General features: G+C 43.8%; 1 pseudogene; it reads left to right on the forward strand.

Moving 5' to 3' along the window:
• Positions 1–2,822: 2,822 nt before the first annotated feature.
• On the forward strand, positions 2,823–4,585 carry LOC120651415 (annotated as a pseudogene).
• The last annotated feature ends 11,102 nt before the right edge of the window (positions 4,586–15,687 follow it).

Raw genomic sequence — 15,687 nt, forward strand, 5'->3', positions numbered from 1 at the left:
TATGCAGGTGGGGCGGTTCTGTAGTTCGAGGCAGGGAGGGGAATGGTTGGCATGTATAGTCCGACGGGGCAAATGCGTGCCGTGTTGGTTAGGTCCACCTTGCAAGGTTAAATCGGATCGATTCGCCGTGTCTCGCGGTTATGAGGGCCTTGATCTCTTTGCTGCATCGTAGCAAAATATTAGAATGTGAGTTATGTATATTTATATAAAATATCGAGTATATTGAATTATTTTTGCTTGCACCACCATGATTGCTATAGTGGGTCTATGCAAATATTAGATGAGAGTTCATTTATATAGAACCTGGAGTTAAAATAATGAAAGTAAGGAAACTATTTTAGTCGCTCTTTATGCAAAAATAACCACCAGCCAAAAGCCTTGCATGTCTAGTTATGTGGGCTAAGTTATATCCACTGGTCGGGTAAGCCTTGCTGAGTATTAGAATACTCAGGGTTTATTGCCATATTTATTATTACAGGACACCCGGGCGTCGACTTCTGCCCCTGTTGTGTCAAGTTCATCTGCCGGGATGCAGAGGGGTGGCAGGTCGAGGAGCGGGACCCTTAGGTTAGGGCGCTGTCGAGTTGTACACTTGTGGGCTGAGTGTGCAGCCCTTCTGTTTTGAGTAGACCGGTCGGACCGGTGGAGTTGGCAGCGTGGTGTCGACCGGTTCGACCGGTCCGACCGGTCGGGGTGGATCAGAACTGATGTAAGCTAGAGTAGTTGTAGGATCTTTGTTTTCAATTAGTCATGTTTATGTAAGTGTTAATCTTGTAAATTATTTATGTATTTGAACTCGGTTTGTAACACTAAATGTTTCGTGTCGTGATCACTCTTGTATTTTCAAGTAATGAGTCGTGCTTGTACCATCTGCGCCCACCTTCGCGTGGGACTACTGGTATTGTTTCGATCGGGCCGTGTTTTGAGAAAGGATCGCCAAATTAAGCCGTTAAGCTAATGTGCCCAATATGTTCAAATGAAGCCTATTATGCTTAATTAGAGTTTTAATTTGGCGGTTCTGTCACAAGCAGGCAGCGGCGGCCGAGGACTCCGACGCGGCGCCGAGCTCCGGTGGAGCTGCGTGCGAACTGTGGCGGCCGGAAGCACGGCACTGACGTCCTCCGCCGCTCCGCCACGTCATGGCGTCCACGGCATGCTGCGCGCGTGACAGCGAGCGGACGGAGGCAGCGGGGCGCACGGCTGGTGCTGGCCGGCCCGGAGTGGCGGCTGGCGAAGCGCGTCGCGGTGCCGAGCTCCGACGTGGCTGCGTGCGAACTGGTGGGGGCCACGACGGGACGCCGGTAGTGGCGGCGAGCTCGAACGGGGAGCAGTGGCCGTGGTCGGGGCTTCGAGGCGGCGCCGAGCTCTCGGTGGCGGCGCGGGCAGGGAGCGGCGGAGGCCACGCCGCCGGTGGTGGGCACTGCGGGTCCCAGAAAATGCGTGGGGAGGAAACCATGGAGTCCCCCAACGCGCACGGGTCGTTTCTTTGTGCTTTGGATGGAGCGTCGACACCGTTTCGTGAAACGGTTTCCTCCTCAGGTCCTCTCTCTCCTCGATAAATCTCTTGTCATATCAGCATTTCGCTTGCGTGGCAGACATGAAAATTATCCTACTCAGTAGCATTGGGATTGGCCTAAGGCCAGTCTCAGTGGGGTTTTATGGAAAGTTTTATAACATTAAATATCATCAATTTTGCTGATGTGGCAAGGGGAGAGAAAATTGGAGTTTTATTAGATATGAGGAGAGTTTCACCATCATAAAACTCATCTCACACAGTTACCTAGTTTCTAGTCTAGATATCTGTGTCAATGAAACTTCCGCTGATACTGGCCTAAGCTTGAGCCTCAGCGGTGAAGCGCATTGAGTGGAGCGCAGTGAAGGTTGAAGGTCCTCCACCGACCACCGCCGCCAACTGCTTCTCCCCCAGCTCCTTGGATTTTTTTTTTTGAATTGCATCTCCTTGGATTCTTCAGTGACTGGCGCAGTCTCGAGAGTGATCTCAAATCGCCACATGAGCACCAACAGGAGAATTGTCTTGCAACAGAGTATTGATCAAATCTCGCGACTAAACATGAAATTTTCAATGTAGAATTGTAGATATAGGTATGTCATAGGGTCATTTATGCATCTTCTTGCATCCACCCAAAAAAATAACAACTCCGTCATTTTGCAACAATACTAGTTTCCAATGTTTCCAACGAATCTTGTAGCTTATTATGATTGGAAGACATGGTAGTCCTCATGACGCTAGAAGCTGCATGGGTGCGCTTAAGAGAAGCAGACAAGGCAATCTGCCACATGTTTATTGGAGTCGGCCCTCCTTCAGAGGGCTTCAATCAACCTGAAGGTGTTGAGCACATGGTGACCTTTGTACATGCCAATAACAAGCATCCTTAGCTGCACGCCTGCACCACAGCACCAGCATCATGGAATTATTGGTGATGTATCGTCCCGTTCCTCGGCCTCCTTGAATACAGTATGGACTCTTAACAGGAGATGCTGCAGCCTTTCTAGCTTCCTTCGAGACATGACCTTTCTGTGTGTTTCTTGATAATGAAGGACAATTGACTAGCAGCATGTGTTTTTAACGAGTATACAGCATGCCCACAGAAAAGTTTGGCTTCAGAAATCAAAAGACGTTTGGCATTAGTTAACTAGGAACAGTTAGCTGAATGCATCACAAAAGAGTTTTATATGAGAAGGACGATTTTTTTGACTTTGTAGACAGAAGAAGACCATGAATTTTTGGGTAGTTGGCACGTCCTTGTCAAAGTAAGATGACGCCAACTCAATCAACTTTCAGCAACGTAGAAACTTATTTTCCTCCAATCAACAATAAACTATTCTCCGCAGACCTGAGCGATCGGGGCCAAATTGAGTTAGTAAAGGTAATACAGGCTTCCAGGACAATTCATTTACAGATATCAGGTTTCCCACCGTTCATTCATCAATCCTCTATGTACCATAGTGTTGTCCACAGACGATGGAGACTGTCATAGCTGCGGTTGCAGGTGAACTTGTCAGCCGATTCATCTCGTTCACCATAAACAAATACTACTCGAGCTATGAATGCTTAGAGGAGAAGGGGGAGAGGTTGCAGCGTCTCCTGATGAGGGTTCATACCGTAGTTGAGGAGGCCGATGCACGATACATCACCAACTCTGGAATGTTGATGCAGCTCAAGATACTTTCAGAGGCCATGTACCAGGGCTACCATGCGCTGGATGCCCTGAGATTCCAGCTCCTCGAGGAAAGTTATGTGAACAAGGTCAGCGAGTCATTCTCTGCCTCTTCTGCCACTCGTCTCAAACGTTGCCGCACAATTCTTGCTCCAGTGAATAAGGGCAAGGTCCCCGGCCTTGAGGTGAATGGTGCGTTGGAAAATCTGGAAACAGTCGTCTGTAACATAGCAGAGTTTGTTGTACTTTTGGGTGGATGTGAACACATTTCCCGTAGACCCTATGATGCATATCTTCACATCGATAATTTCATGTTTGGTCGACATACAGAAAAGCAAAAGCTCCTGAACTTCTTATTGCAACATGACCCAGATGGTTCTCCTGCAGTCCTTCCAATCATTGGTCAACTTGCAGTTGGGAAGAAAACTTTGGTAGCCCATGTATGTGCTGATGAGAGGATACGCTCACAGTTCCCCTCAATTTTGCATCTGAATGGAGACAACTTTCTGTCTATTGTCGACCAAGAAAAGGCCATGCTGGGGACGGCGGCACTGCTAGTTGTTGAATTTGTTTCAGATGTAGATGAAATGGAATGGAAAGAGTTCTATTCGTTTGTGACAAGAACAAATAGAAGAAGCAAAGTGGTCATCATTAGCAAACTTGAAAGATTAGCAAGATTTGGATCAGTAAGACCAATTTTTCTTAATACACTTCCATATGTGGAGTTATGGTACCTCTTTAAGGTACTTGCATTTGGAAGTGCAGACCCAGCTGAATATCCACGACTAGTACAAATAGCAGAAGGATTTGCCAAGGAATTGCATCTGGGTGGATCACTTGTTGCAGCAAATGCCCTAGCTGACGTGTTGAGAAGGAACCTGAATGCTCAAGCCTGGTTTTGCATATTGAACAGGTGCAAAAAGGTGACACAGAAGAACATCTTCGCATATGGCCAGCACCCAAAGTTACTTTTCGAACAAGGCCATGAGGTAGACCTGACCGACTTCGCTTTATGTCCTGTTTCTCCCCTTCGTATCATACCATGTACTAGTAGCAGTAGCGCGACTTAAGCTCCAGTGAAAGAATTACCACAGGTGACACTTGGAGAACTGCTGTTAGATCCTTCTGTTAGGCCGAAAGGAGAATTTAATCTATTGCCATGGGAGTCAAGGTTACCCCCCTATACTTCTTTTATTCACTTTGTTCCAAATTGCACTGAAGATATGCCTGAAGGTACTCGTTTGTCGAGGAGGAAGCGCAGAGAATTGGCTTCCTAAAAAGATGATGTCCATCTAATGTAACTAGAAATTTGGCGCGGCCGTTGCCGCGCGTAGCATGATGAGTTGGCCAGTGTATCTTGTGGATACTGGATCTATGTATATTCTATATTTTGGTCTGTTGGAAAATTATTGGGGTATTTTCTAATAATTCTAAAATTTTTATTGGGACATTTCTCAATACCAGTTATTGGAAAAGAATTATTGGGGGACTACTGAAGATGCTCTAACACCTGAGCAGGCGCACCGTCGTGTTCAAGTAAGATGAGGTGAGATGAGAGGCATATAGAATTAATTACAGATTCTTGCTTGCGTTCTTGTGTTTAGCCACAAGCAACTTGTGTATGATAGCATGTCACTGTGTCAGAAGGAGCAGCGCCGCTGTCATGGCCGTTGGCGGAGAGTCTCCATGTTTTTTTTAGAGCAAGAAAGTCTCCATGGTTGGCAAAGGTCGCGCTGCCCCTGTGCGCGCACACGTCTCCAGTTGGCCAGTTGAGGAACTGCACAGCGGCGTTGGAGCCGTTGGCCCTACCCGCACCCGCCCCACGCGCCAGACGCTGCAGCTGCCCAGCGGGTCCGCCAGTCGCCTGCCAGACATTGAGGTCAAGCTGCAAAGGACCCAAGCCAATCTTGCCGTTCGCCGGCCTCAAGCTAGCTCTCTGAGGTCAAGATGCAAAAGAATCGTCGTTGGCAGCGCTGCAGATGTCGCCGATGAGCTCGCACCAGAGCGGGAAGCATGCAGGACAGTAGGAGGCAGCGCATCCGAGGTCTAACCCGCTCGCGCTTCGCCTTGGGATGCAGAGGAGGCAAGCGTGCAGGTAGCCGGGCGGAGGCGGAGGCGTCGACATACGCTGACGGAGCACAACACAGGAGCGCGGGAGCAGGCATGGTCGATGGGGACAAGGCCGGTGCCAGGGAGATGCGAAGGGATGGAGGACAAGCGACACCAGACGGGAAGCCTCTAGAAACGCTAGCTGCAATGCAGGTGATGGGCGCGTCCGAACATCCGGTGGTTGAGAAAAAACAGTCGACGTGGCCCAATGAGAAGCCTGATCCAGGGTCAAGTTTCGTCGTTTAGAGATTATACAAGTTAGATGTACTATTTTTCAGATATGTGGCAACAATGCATTTGTGTGGCACTTTATTTGATTGTTGCAAACTATTGGTAAATTTTGATGATACTAACGCCTTCACAGTGAAGTAGTAATTCTATTTCCTCCTATCACGAGTGTGATGCTCTACCATTTAAAGGGATAGTGCACCATAACATGAATGAACTTAACCTTCACATCTCTTCAACACTAATCCCTCTGTTTCTAAATATATGACACTAAGTACAAGTTGTGAACTAATTAACTTGTCCTAAATACTATATATTAAAAAGAGGGAGTACCACTTACTTGACCAAACAAAAATCTTCCATTGCTATGGCAAATGTTTTGCAGCATCCAGGATTCAAGCGCAATGTTGTGCTCATATCCACTTATCATAGTTTTTCTTTCTTAGTAATAATGCACGAGACAATACAGAAAAGTGTATCACCAGTACTAGCTCCTCACGCTGGTAGGAAACAGAAGTTTGAGAATTAGAGAGCATGGTGCAAGTGAAGCATGGAATTTGTTATTTGGATGTGCCTTATTTCCTCTGCATACGGCGTTCTGGGTCAACCCGGCAGCATGTATGAGGAGAACCTACTTCCAACAACTCCGGCACTGGGCAGGAATACTACTAGGCGGACTCAACTATGGTAGGATCGATATAATTGTGATCATTGTCCTCTCGCCCATTGCTTTTCCTCCCTAACCTTGTCAGGCTGGGCCAAAGGTTTCTATTCCTAAGGTTTATGTTCTAAAGTCTGACCGCTATAATTCTAACAATTGAAGTTTTCCTAGCACGCACTATTTTAAATCAGCTAGATATATGCACATGTCTTGCGGTTGCGGGTGAATAATTACTGAAGGTCATGATAATATGCCTGTGCAAAATATACTTTTCTTCTGACAATTCATAACATTCAATAGAGACCTTCATGGATTGTAAAGATGACAAAGTCCACCAAAATTTTGTTTTATGTTAAGTATGGATACATTTGCTACACTGGAATGATATGATTCAAGCATCACGATGTCACTTGATACATGACGACCATTTCCGCTTTTTGTGGTCTGGGAAAAAGCACACCAATATTTGCCTACAATACAAGTTGCAATAAACTTAGTAAATGCGGGTATTCTTGATTGCCAAGCTAATATCTGAAACTCATCCTTGGGTACAATAGTACTGGAACCTTGTAGCATGTCTCCAAACGTCACGTTCCAAAGTTCTTTGTTGTGAAAACTACTTTCACCACGAGGTGGCATGAGATGGAGTGGAGCAGCGGATGGTGAGATAAACAATGTTATGTCAGTTGGACGATCCCTTTCTACAAGTTGTTTTGGATGCTCACCAAACAAGGACAAGTTATGCTCTACCGAATTCCTGAACCGAGCCAAAACTGAACATTTTGATTCTTTCTCAGGATATCAGCAAGCACATTACCTGACAGAAGTAACCCTTGTAACATCTTAGCTATCTCCATCCCTGTAGCTGCCATTTCTGGATGGTTGTCAGGATCAGTACTTCCAAATGCGAGTATCTTAAAGAGGTACATAAACTCTGCTTGAGATAAGTTTCTAAGGTGAATTGGTTTCACTGTTCCTAACCTTGCTATCTCTTCCAACCTAGTAATAATGACCACTTTGCTTCCTATGTCCATATGTGATGTAGCTGAATAAAACTTCACCCATTCACTATCATCCACATCTGATGTAAACTCAATAATAACCAATGTCCTTACAGACAAGAATGTTTCATGGCCCGCTTTCTGAAAACTAGCATTGGTGAAATGTAAAATTGAGGAAAAGTGGGAGCGGATCAAACTATTGTTGCAAGCATACCCGACCAAGCTTTTCTTTCCAACGTTGTAGCCATCGGTGACAGGGATCACAGCTGGAGCACCATGATGAGAATTATCTTGTAACAGGAGCTCAACAATTTGCTGCTTCTCAACTAGGGGACTAAACATAAAATTGTCAATGTACAAATAGGTATCAAAGGGTCTTTTAGGCATCTGTGTGCATCCACCCAAAAGTATTACAAACTCTGTCATATTTGAAACAACAGTTTCCAGAACCAGAATACCCAGTGCAGCCTGTAGCTCATGACTAAAGCATGTGTTATTCCTCATGGCACTAAAAGCTGCATTGGTACGTTTGTCAAGACGAGCCATAGAAGACAAGGGACATGAATCTCTCACCTGTTCTTTGATTATGATGCTTTCAAAGGGCTTGTACTTGAAGGTGTCAAGAACACTGTACCTTTGTACATGGCATCCACAAGCATCCCAAGTTTCACTAGCATCTGGGAATTAGTGATATATCGCCCCTCGGCCTCCTCAAGTACAGTATGAACTCTCAGGAGGAGTTGCTGAAGCCTTTCTATCTTCTCTTCAAGAGATGATCGGTCTATGTGTTTCTTGATTAGGAAGGAGATGAACCTACTGAGTATTTCGCCTGAAATGGCAGATATAGCTAGTTCTATTATCGAAATTTGAATTTGCTGAATGTCAGGACATGTATTTAACCGAATGTGTAGAATCCTCAACTAAAAGACAGAGGGAAGATGTTCAACATTGGATAACAAGCTAGGAGTAGTTAACTACATACATCACTGAAGAGGTTTTATATGATAACATGAATACATTATCATATGATAACATGAATATCACAAGACATTATCTTGGAGAAGACGTTAGTGAGCAAACAATTCTTTACTTTTCTGTTTTTTCCTTCGCGTAAACTACGGTAACGTAGTACAGAAATAGATTCACACATCCACTTAATAACAGTTAGCAAGCCTGCATGCAGAACTTCTGCATCTCATTTCTCTTGCATTATTGAAGGTCAGAAACAAACATTATATGTGGCTTTGTTTGTTCTTACTAGTCGTATGGACATACAAGAAATCTTGTTCGTATCCGTAATCATGATAGGTTTTCGTGCACTGAAGAACAACATAACCATATTATAGGTCACTTTCATAAGTGTATTTTAGTCTTTGGATTAAGCCATGTCAGGACGACTAGACTTCTGCGTTTCTATATTCTACTGTGCTTTGATTCTTTCAGGAACAGTTGGTGTTGGTACTTTGTAATGTCACGAATAAAATCCGCAAGCGCACGGATACCGTTATAGCTTTCACCCAAAAGTATTCCAAGGTATCGTATTCACTGAGGAACGTGAGTACACTATCTACGGGTTCAGGCTCATCCAAGGGCACACATTGGTGCAGAAGGGGTAGAACAGAGAGGACTTCCTAAGATTTAGAATCTATGTTTAAAGGAAGAGATACTTCGCCGTTATACTTCGAGCTACTGGTTTCAACCGGATTAAACAAGCCGATAGCTCCAATAATAATGCTCTATCCAATATCCGAACGTGAAGGATTACTAGGGCTCGAACAGGGCTATCACTACCTGCCGGCTACATCTATAGACCGTGGGACTACCAGAACACTGAGTGGTATAATCTAGCCTAGACACCACGTCTACGCTATTGCCTACTAATCCTAGCTCCGGCCAAGACTACCCTTCTCTATCCAGGGTCTTAAGCTAGGATCGAATGCTACTCTAAGCATACACTCAACTTATATAAGGCAAAAATAATAACTTGCAACAAAACTCTAATTCTAAATAAGAAAGACTTGAACACTTACAATCGAATAAGCATCCGTCGAGGTACAAGCGGAGAAGAGTGCCGACAAGCCCGGCACTTCCCCCGACTCCTCCTCACTCTCCTGCTAACCTTTCTACACCTCCTAGTCTGCCTAAAGCATCTAGGATGAAGGCCTCCAAGCTCCAAAGAGAAGAGAGGTGAGTTGTGTTGGTGCGGTGTGTGTCTCATTCCTTCACCCCCCTTTGTATTTATAGGAGGGAGGCATGGCCAAGGGGAGCTCCATCTGCAGGTAATCCTCCAAGAACCGACTTAAGCATCCAATGAGCTAACTCCACGTGGTAGGTTTAGGTCGGTGGGGCCCACGGGCTGGTCGGCCGGCCACCCAGTGGACCCAACCGACCTTGGCCTTCTTCAGTTGGGTTGAGATCTGGGCCCACTTGTCATTGGCCCGAGGATGAGCTTCTGATATGTTGGTTTATTGCTCTGGTGGGCCCTCTAATCCATGTTCTGACATGTGTCGCATCCTGATTCGCTGGAATGTCATGTCTTGGATCATGCCACACCATTATGCTGCAAAATTAGCTAAAAATTGCCCGCACACATTCTAGAACATCATCTGTGGAATTTATTAGTAAATAAGTCTATCCTAGCATTTATGCGACATTATGGTTCAATTTTGTGCAGGAGTTGACGGTCAAAATAGGTCGTTAGTGACCGTCAACAGTTGGTCAACGTCATGCATATTAAAATCGATCCAAACAAGTATATATATGTTTTTTTTATTGTATATAGTTCTGCAAATGCGAAAAATTTGAAATTCGTAATCCTTGTAGAAACATCAACCAAATGCTGAAACGTGTCTTGGTAGTTGGCATGTCCTTGTCACAAGAAGAGAGGGGGAGGTAAATGTCGAAGACATCAATTGTCAGCAAAACACATACACACTCACTTTAGTGCAATCAATTGCGTTCCTGAAAGATGGAGGATTAATTGAACAAGCAATTATAATATCATGCTTGTAAGGAACATGCCCCCCCTAGACCATAATTGTGATTTTGGTGATTGTGTGACAATAAAATCTGTGGGACTAACAATGTTATGTTTGTGAGCTCATATTTGTAGGATTTTCTAAGTCCCATGGACGTAGTCAAAATCATAGTCAAGGTCTCAAAATCCCATTGGACAAGTGGAAGCAAAAAATAGTAGACCGGTTGAACTGACGGTATCAAAATATAATGGGTCGGTACATTGAAGAATCACAACTATGATAATAAAGTGTAGAAAGCCAGTGACACCAGTTAAACCGACGGTGTAAACAAGAGACATCGGTGCAATGGTGCTAGTATTGATCAGAGAGCATGTCAAGCAACAAAAGAGCTTGATGGAAAAAGAATTTGACACCGGTTAAATTGACGCGTGTATGTACAAGGCGTCGATGCAAATGACATCAGCTGAAGTGGGCTGTTGGAGTTCAACGGCTAGCTGCAGGCCTATTGCAACCGGTTAAACCGACGGAGGCGACCGGTTCGACCGATACATTCTTCTTTTTGGCAAAAGGACTAGTAACAGCTATGTGTTGCCCCTAGCCTATATTGGCACCTCACCTTGGGTCATCTGGGGTGGTTGGTGTAGGGAGAAGTCACATACACCTTGAAGAACACCTCCAAGCCATAAGAGTACAATTTGATCACATCCATTGGCCTGAGCACATCTTTGAGAGCGTTAGTGCAAAGTTAGCTCTAGAGAAAATAAGATAGAGCAACATGTTGTGCCTTGTGTGTGGTTCTTGGGTGAACCTCAAGCTTGTATCTTGGAGAGCTAGCCACTTGGTTTCTTGGAGACTCGCCAGCAAGTCTTCAGCCCACCGTTTTGGTGTGGGCGACATTGACGGCTTTTTGTATGTGCAGGGGACATGGCAACCCGCTTTCTTAATGGAGAAGCTCCTTAATGGAAAGCGACATCAAGGTGAGCGGGGAACTTGGTGAACCTTTTGTCACACCCAGTTTAATTAAGAAAGAAACCGAATGTATCTCATATATGTGCCAGGATCAAGTTCCATACATATGATAGACGTCGAAAGTGAATACCATTACAATGCCATAACGAGAGAGAGTATTAAGTACTTTATTACATGACCAAAAGTATCATATTTAAACAAATAAATAAACATTTATAGACTAGCAGTGGAATATTCCTCTTCACTGGAAGATGACTGGGAGATATATGCCTAGAAATTCTTGAAGTCTTCACGAAACTTCGGATAGTTATCTTGTTCTGAGCAGCATTCGGTTTTAATAAAGCAAGCGTGAGAATGCTTACGATTGATACTCAGTAAATGGAGTAAATTATATGACATGCAAGGCCAAATCAAGGAATAGCTGACTTGGTTTGATTGTCATAAGCACTTTTAGTTGATCAAATCAAAATTAGCAAGCATTATCTAATTACAAGTTTATACTATTAACCCACAATAAGTACATGAAGTAAATAACAAAAACCATAAATAAGAACATCAATTTAGATCATCTTCTAGTTCACTTATCATGTGAGGGTTCAAGCCGCACGTAACCATGAGCACGACTGATATATTAGTTTTCCACTCTGCAGAGGTTGTACACTTTTACCATAATTCGTGTTTCCCTTGGTGCCTGGGTTTGCAAGGCCCCTAAACACTTCCCAGGTGAGTGGCATATTACGAGACCTTTACAAAGATCCCCTAACTTATGACAATTCGCTAATGTTTATAGTCAAAGCAGTAATAACTCTCCCTAATGAGGAAGTGCCTTAGCTAAGGACCACAAAATCAAAGCCTCAAGACGACTGAGCTATACCCCCATGATGCAACCCATCTTGCCCTTTCGGTAAGATCATCATAAGCCAAGGTTTCTAATTAATTAGCAAAGATCAGAGCCATGGTTGTACTATTTTCCTGGTGGTTCTCCATGTTACAATTAATGCAATGATCTTGATTAACAACAAAAGCTACACCAGAACATGAAGTAAACCAAGTTTAGCATTGTTTCCAAGTTATCTAATGATAGTCTAGTATATGAGCGACTAGCATAGCTACAACACAAAGTTAAATAACCCATGTTTAATCAAGGAAGGATAAACAAACTAGGCACATCCTTAATTTGGGATCCATCATATTCATGACATATGCATGCATATAAAGTAAAGTGTGTATTTAATGACCAATAGGATAGCTATTGGGTCGAGATGGTGGACTAGAGGGGGGGAGGGGGAGGGTGGATAGTCCTTTCTAAAACTAATCGCGCCGGCTAACCGAAGCTTGTGTGGAATTTAAACTATTCTCTTAGCCAAGACTTCACCCCTCTAACTATAACTCTAAGTCACCTCCAAAAGATTCTACACAAAGCAAAAGGAGTGTCGGGCTAGCTAGAGCTCACCTAACCAATTCTAATGCAAGGTCACTCAAACCTAAGCAATAGTACTTCACACATCGAACTCCGATTTCGATGATCTTGGACATTTTGGAAAGCTTACTCAGAGGACTACACAACCCACATGAATACTTAATCGAAAGCATAATGGATCAAAGCAGTATTCCACTCCAAGAGTCATCCTAGTGTTCGGAGAACACCGAAAGGCTTTTCTTTCTTGCTCAAGTTGATCAACATCAACATCAGCACCTTCTCCTTTGTAAATGTGCCAACACCACCAAGTGTACACCACAATGTGCATGTCTGTTAGCATTTTCACAAACATTTTTCAAAGGATTTTCACTGCTTTCACGGTGCCACTCAATCCTAACACATCGCAAAGGTAGATCGCTCAAGCGGCACTAGATGACCGATATGCAAACAAGTTTACCCCTCTTGATAGTTCAGCCATCTATCCTAAATCCGGTCATGCACTTCTCTACACAACCTTTGATCGGTGAAATGAAATGCCCTACAAGTCATACCTTTGCCTTGCACATTCCATTTCATCTTCTCAAATGTTGATGCTACACAAGCACCAACTACATCAAGCTTTTTTTATCATCATCATGAGTCAATACTTGGCTTGATCTTCCTGGAATGATATGATCCACTTCATATCATCATGTGGCCTTATTGGTTCATCGATCTCAACTTAACTTGCTCTTCACCATTGCCTTGGTCCATCGGTGCCAAGTCTTTGTTCAAGCTACCCCACCACATGCGGTTTGTCGCTTCAAAGCCTCCAACTTGCCCTTCACACTTACAACCGGTCCATCGATGCAAAGCTTTGCCTTGATCTTCTCCACCTTGGTCACATGACTCCATCTCATGTCTCATATGCAATGAGCTCCTTCTCATCATCACCTGTGGACTAATCACCTGTGTATCTCCATATACCACATTATTAGTCCACATAATGTTGTCACTCAATTACCAAAACTAAACACTCAATTACCAAAACTAAACAAGGACCTTTCAACAACAAGTATATGATCAAGGACCACTTGCCATCTTCAAAGTGTTGCTGCTGCTCAGTGTCTTCAAAGACTTTCTCTTGCAGATCCTCGAATGGTGCACCGTCTATCGCATCACATAAGTTGATACATTCAAGCAAGTAAAATAGCGTGAGCGCAATAATCGATGAAAACAAAGTTAAAATGATAAAGTTATGGCTAAAGCAAGGTTCCAAGGGCTTATTTATTAAACATTTGAAATAAATAGGGCTCCGGATGAATAAATTGAGGGCTAAAACAAAATTAAACCTAAAACTCAGGGGCTAGTGAGCAAAACAAGGGCTCCTGGACTGTGGGTTGGATTTTACAAAAGCATAAAGACTAAAATAGAAGAGAAAGGATTGATTTGTAAATAATTTTGAACTATGATGAACTGCGGGTTGATTTCTATGAAGCCGAGGGGCTCTTCCGCAAATCATCCAAGGTTTCACCGATATGGTCTATTAACACAAATTAGATCTAATCTGGGCCCTTGGATCTGGATCTAGCGGCTAGGTTTAGATTGGGTCTGGGCCATCCGATCTAGATAGGACGGCGACGGTAGCTCGATAATGACGCTAGCGATGGCGGGCGGTGGCGCATGGCGGCGAGCAGTGGAGACTTGCTGGACGTGGGCGCGGGTTGACCTAGGGGAGAGGGAGTAACGACGAATGCATATAGGGGTTTGGGAAGGCGAGATAGACACCAGAAGTGGGTGATCGGTGGTGGCATGTGGGCCTTGACGTGCGGGCCAAGAGAGGGCATGGGGGTGCGTGCCATGGCTGAGCTGCCTAGCGCATGGGAGGTGGATCCAATAGGCGGGGCCCACTTGTCGGCTATAGAGAGAGAAGAGATGGAGAGGGGGACGGAGCAGGTCGGGTTAGGGTGCTCGGCTGGCGGGTTGGGATGCGTGAAAGGCAAAGGAAGGAGAAAGAGAGATGGGTCGGGCAAGAAGAAGGGAAAGGGGAGAGGGAAAAAGAAAAGTTTTTGAAATAAAAGAAAAGCCACATTCATTTGAATTTAAATTGAAAGAATTTAAAATCAACTTAACTCAAGCAATAAACAATCCAATGCAGCATGGATGCTCAAAACCTATGTTGCCTTACAATATTTATTTTTATGTCCAAGTAATTTATTTAAACCTCATAGTAAATGTTCTAAAACCATGATAACTTAAATAAAACATTATCGTGCTTACAATTTTTTGAAGCGAGACTGTGGGGGAGTTCCCCACAGCATATATATTAAACAAATAGACGGGTATTTACAAGGGTAGAGACTACTTACACAAAAAGAAGAAGAGAGGGGGGAGGCAGAGTTACAAGATTGTGTTAAGCCATTGTACAATAAGAGGTTTAAGATCCTCTCTAACCCTATGCATTTGTAGGAGGATTTGGTCTTTGAACCGCACAGTCCAAAGTTGGAAGTTGACAGCGTGCCCTTCAAAAATCTTTGCATTTCTAAGATTCCATATCTCTCAGGCGGCGATCATGAAGATTTCAATGAAAAAAGGCATTCTAATAAAATGCAGACGACCTCTCTGAAGCCGAAGGTGAATGTCCCGAGTGCTTTCCCAAACAAAGCCCAATTTTTCATTTAGGTTCCTAATTCAAAAATTAAGGTGGTACACCTTTGTGGCAAGTGAAGGTTATCCTGGAAGAGACTTAGTGGTCGGGAAGCAATACTCTTAGTGAGTGCTTCAACAACATGGACTAGGTGTGCTTTAGTGGCTACTGATACTAGGGGATAAATCCTCACATCAAGGGTTTGCTTCACCTCATCCCCTTCTTTACATTTTCGCAACTCTTCTTGCAACTTGTGTGCCTTTAAAATATTATTGTAGCATCTTGCTAGAATTGTCTATAGATTGCAAAACTTGTTTTGGGATGAGGGTTTCACACTAGTTGAACCATAGATACATATCTGGATAGCGTTATTTAGTTTACATTTTGTGCATAATTAGCTTGAGATATAGTTTAAAATTTTAAGTTTGTCTAATTCACCCTCTTTCCCTCTTAGACTACGAGCATAGATTCCTTCAATGCTTTTAGGACATACTATGTTCTACAGCTATTAGATTC

This window comes from Panicum virgatum, chromosome 9K, assembly GCF_016808335.1.
Source record: "Panicum virgatum strain AP13 chromosome 9K, P.virgatum_v5, whole genome shotgun sequence".
In the NCBI taxonomy this organism is placed as follows: domain Eukaryota; kingdom Viridiplantae; phylum Streptophyta; class Magnoliopsida; order Poales; family Poaceae; genus Panicum; species Panicum virgatum.